Genomic DNA, 5,000 nt, shown 5'->3' with positions numbered 1-5,000 from the left:
ATAAATAAATAAATAAATAAATAAATAAATAAATAATCTCCACAGGTCAGACAATTTCTCAGCTGCTGCTCTCATTTTGAAAGAAAACATTTTTATTATTATTATTATTATTATTATTATTATTATTATTATTATTATTATTATTATTATTATTATTATTATTATTATTATTATTATTATTATTATTATATTATTATTATTATTAATATTATTGTTATTATTATTATTATTATTATTATTATTATTATTATTATATTATTATTATTATTATTATTATATTATTATTATTATTTTATTATTATATTATTATTATTATTATCATTATTATTATTTCATTATTATTATTATTATTATTATTATTATTATTTATTATTATTATTATTATTATTATTATTATTATTATTATTATTATTATTTATTATTATTAAACCAATACTAAATACTATCAACAATATTATTTTCATAATCATTATCATTATAATTTTTGTTATTTTTATTTCTGTATTGTTCTACTTCTTGTTATTGATGCCATCATTTTCATCATCTTTATCATCGCTATTAAATCAAATTCCCTTCTCTTTATGATAAAAACATTCATATTAGGGCAGTGTAGTGTAATCCAGACATTTCCACATCCATCCATCAATCCATCCATCCATCTATCCATCCATCCATCCATCCATCCATCCATCCATCTATCAATCAATCCATCCATCCATCTATCCATCCATCCATCAATCTATCAATCAATCAATCCATCCATCCATCCATCCATCCATCCATCCATCCATCCACCTATCCATCCATCCACCAATCTATCAATCTATCAATCCATCCATATATCTATCTATTTTTCCATCCATCCATCCATCCATCTATTCACATAGCTATTCCCTTCATAGCCCATGTTTTATTTAGTTTCTGCAACAGAAGTTATAACTTTGTTATGATTGAGTTACAGCAGTAGTTATAGTCACAATTATAGTTATGGTCAAAGTTACAACCCAGGTCAGTTTATAGTAGTAGTAGTAGTAGTAGTAGTAGTAGTAGTAGTAGTAGTAGTAGTAGTAGTAGTAGTAGTAGTAGTAGTAGTAGTAGTAGTAGTAGTAGTAGTAGTAGTAGTAGTAGTAGTAGAATTACAATAATTATTACTCGTGTCTTCATAAATATATTTATCACATTCATCTGCTTTCATGAGATGTTCAAACCCCCCACTCACCTACCCACCCACCCAAACATCCAACCACCCACCCATCTACCACTAATAAACCACCAGTCATAAATTCACCCATAAACTTTATTATCAGACTTACCTGGTCAGGATGTCGGCCAGAGGACGAGACAGAAATAAATAGTATACAGTTTTGATGATGGTCCGTCCGAGCAGAAATATAATAACGATGATAATAATAACAGCAATAATAACAATATTATTATTCCAGTCTGGGCGGTGATGATGATGATGGTGATGATGATGATGATGATGATGATGATAATGGTCTGCTGATGCTGATGCTGATGCCGGCCACACAGATAAAAATAAACAAACAAATCACAGCTCCAGAATTGTCAGGAAATATTATAAGGAATTCCGGTAATTACTCACACTTTAGTAGATAATTTTACTAGTAGTAGTAGTAGTAGTAGTAGTAATAGTAGTAGTAGTAGTAGTAGTAGTAGTAGTAGTAGTAGTAGTAGTAGTAGTAGTAGTACTAGTGGTAGTAATAATATATAAGGAACTCCAGTAACTACTAATACTTTAGTAGATAATTTTACTACTAGTAGTAGTTGTTGTAGTAGTTGTAGTAGTAGTTGTAGTAGTAGTTGTAATATTTTATGGATATTTTATTTATTTATTTATTTATTTTTTATCTATTTCACGTGTCAGATGAATGTATCTTTTTAAATATATTTTGTACTTCAATGAAATATCAACACACAACACAAAACACGATTTTGAGTTCCTCTTAAATGTTGAAGATGTTGTTGCAGTATTTGTTGTTGTTGTTGTTGTTGTTGAAGTTATTCCTTCTTCTTCTCCTTTTTCTTTTCCTTTTCTCTTGTAATTGGAAGCACAACACTGTAAAAAATTAAATGGAATTGTAAAAGAAGAATAAAGATAATAATAATAATGGCAATGATGATGATGATAATAAATATGATGATGATGACCGCTATAATTCTACCATCACAAGAATGGCATGAGAATCTAACATTATAGACTATTACAATAAATAAAATTTAAATGATAATATTAATATTATTATTATTTCATTTTTATGCTCGTCATAAAGTTGTTATTATCGCAAACATTCACAAAAATACTCGCTGCTGATCATGAAAGCGGGAAGTGGTGATAATTTTAGTAGAAGTAGTAGTTGTAATGATAATAATAGTAATAATAATAATAATAATAATAATAATAATAATAATAATAATAATAATAGTGGTAGTAGTAGTAGTAGTAGTAGTAGTAGTAGTAGTAGTAGTAGTGAGAGTACAATGTGTGTTATAGTAGTTGTGGTAATAGTCGTAGTAATAATAGTAAAAATAGCACGTTGATTTATTGTAACGTTGTAGAAATGATGATAATAATAATAATAGTAATGATGATGATGATCGGGGTGGAAATGGTAGATGATGTTTTATGTAATAACAATAATAATAATATTATATAATAAAATATAAAATTATATCACATTTATAACTCATCAAACAACCATAATATTATATATCTTTCCAGAAAGCTCACTCGCCCCGCCGCCGTGCGAGGTAGGCGAAGATGGGTGAAAATTTTTCGGTACCTAGACTAGATAGATAGATCTCAATGAATGTTATTGTGTGGATCGTAAAAAAAAGTTTAAAGTTATGTGTCGAATGGCTATGGCGAACCAGGGTTTAACAACTCACTGAGTTCAGGCTTAACAACTAACTAACTATAACTATAACTAACTACACACCAAATAATATATCTCCTGGAATTATTATTATGGACGATGAAAACAGCGTCGTGGTTTAGGACGAGGCGATGAAGAAGACGGTAAACCGTGGCGAGTAGTAGTCATCATTAAAATAAAAAACAACACTGAACAACCGGTCGGGCTGTTGTTGTGTTAGAAATCTAGAACAAACTGTGGAAGTTATTATGAGTCAATTTAGACGACACGGGTTAGGCAACATAAAGTGCGTATCATTTTACTCCGGGGCTGAAGACCGGGCTGGCTGTGATGTGCACCTAAAACCGGGTTATTGGTGTTTTGTGGAGGCTGCTAAGCAATTCATGACTCGGCTTACATTCGGAATGGAGGATGTGAGGAGGGGAGGTGGTGGTGGGGAGGAGGGGAGATAGAATAGAATAGAATAAGGCTGGGTAGGGTATGGGGGAAGGTTTCTGGGGAAGGGGGGGGGGGGTTGTAAACGGAAGGAGAAGGAGGGGAGGGGGTGGGGAGAGTAAGTAGAACAGCCTTAGCTGCTAACTCGCTCGTTCTACCTCGTCCTTTTCCGTTGAGAAGGAGATTTGTCTGCCCTCGTTTGTTTTCGCTCGGCGCGGTGCGACGTGACTTGACGTGACGTATGCGTGTTTTGATTCCCCTTCTCGCTAGGTTGTGTTTGCGTGACGGACGTAGCGTGGAAATCTGTGTCAGCCAATCACGTCACGGGATGGATTTCAAGTGGGCGGGGCTTCGGGTTGGCTGTGGGATTTCTTACCAAGCGGGGGTTGGGACGGGAGAGATTTGGTTCGATAACGGGCGAGGCGAGGCGTTTGCGAGAGCAGGAGAAGATTGCTTTGTCTTCATTTCTGCTTCACAAGCCACGCCCCCGCCCCTCCCTCCTCATCCCCCCCCCCTCCCCACCCAATGGTGGAAGATAGAGCTAGGGTTGTAGTTTTGTAGTCTTGTAACGTACACACCGCTAGACTGGGTGGGATAGACTTCAATGTGCGGTCAGGACAGGAATTCCCCAAGCTTCGATGGAGGTAAAATAGATAGAGAAACAAGAGAAGAAAAAATAAATTAATTGATATATGTATATTATATATATATATAATATATATATTATATATATATATATATATATATATATATATACGGTGGGAAGGGGGTGGAGGGGAGGGTGATATATATATATATATATATATATATATATATATATATATAATTATATATATATATATATATAGAGAGAGAGAGAGAGAGAGAGGAGAGAAACAAGAGAATATATATATATATTATATATATATATATATATATATATATATATATAACAATTATAAAAGGAAAAAACCATGAAGTGCTCAACTTTATGATAAATAACTATGATAAACCTCTATAATATTGTTTCGAGCATTCGCACTCATCCCGCAGTATAGCGCTTTGTGCACGTTTAGTAGATATTGCGCTATATCAAACCTCAACTTTATATCATAATATTTTAATGAATTATAATGCGTAGTTTTGTCCGATGGGAGGAAAAAAGAAGAGTGTGTGTGTGTGGGGGGGGGGGGGGGGGGGGGGGGGGGGGGGGGGGGAGTTGGACCAGGTAATGGGTTCTGATCAGCGACTGTTAGTAGACGATGGTTCTGATAGATCGTAGTAGGAGTCTATTGATAGAATGTAAACAGTGTACCAACTACTGACACCAATGGGGATTGAGCCTGGGACGATAACAGTCCCAGCTGCTATTCATTATTCAGGTCGTGTCTTCACGTGGGCTATGATGATGAACATCCCTCGATCTTTATTTATACTAATACTTATCTTTTCTCTCTCTCTCTCTCTCTCTCTCTCTCTCTCTCTCTCTCTCTCTCTCTGCCTCTGTCTATCTGTCGCTGTCTATCACTCTCTTTCTCTCCGTGTCCCTTTGTTATATATATATCTCTTGCTCACTTTTTTTTTCTTTCTCTCTCTCTCCCCCTCTCACCCACTCTCCCACGTACTCTCTCTTTAAAAATTCATTTATAATTTAAAAAAATAAAAATGAGTAAATAAATAATTTTTTAA

General features: G+C 33.7%; 1 pseudogene across 1 annotated transcript in view; it reads right to left on the bottom strand.

Moving 5' to 3' along the window:
- The window catches only part of LOC144958049 (uncharacterized), a 147,835-nt pseudogene extending 144,563 nt beyond the window's left edge, over positions 1-3,272 (bottom strand). Inside the window, exons 1-2 of the transcript XR_013642322.1 lie at positions 2,961-3,272; positions 1,314-2,080 (exon numbers count right to left, since the gene is read on the bottom strand). The product of XR_013642322.1 is annotated as an uncharacterized LOC144958049 (transcript). The remainder of the gene's footprint in view (positions 1-1,313; positions 2,081-2,960) is intronic.
- Positions 3,273-5,000: the final 1,728 nt, after the last annotated feature.

Source organism: Berghia stephanieae, chromosome 12 (genome assembly GCF_034508935.2).
Source record: "Berghia stephanieae isolate SIO BIC M18660-M18661 chromosome 12, UCSD_Bste_1.3, whole genome shotgun sequence".
Classification (NCBI taxonomy): domain Eukaryota; kingdom Metazoa; phylum Mollusca; class Gastropoda; order Nudibranchia; family Aeolidiidae; genus Berghia; species Berghia stephanieae.
This window is presented reverse-complemented; position numbering and strand designations above follow the sequence as displayed.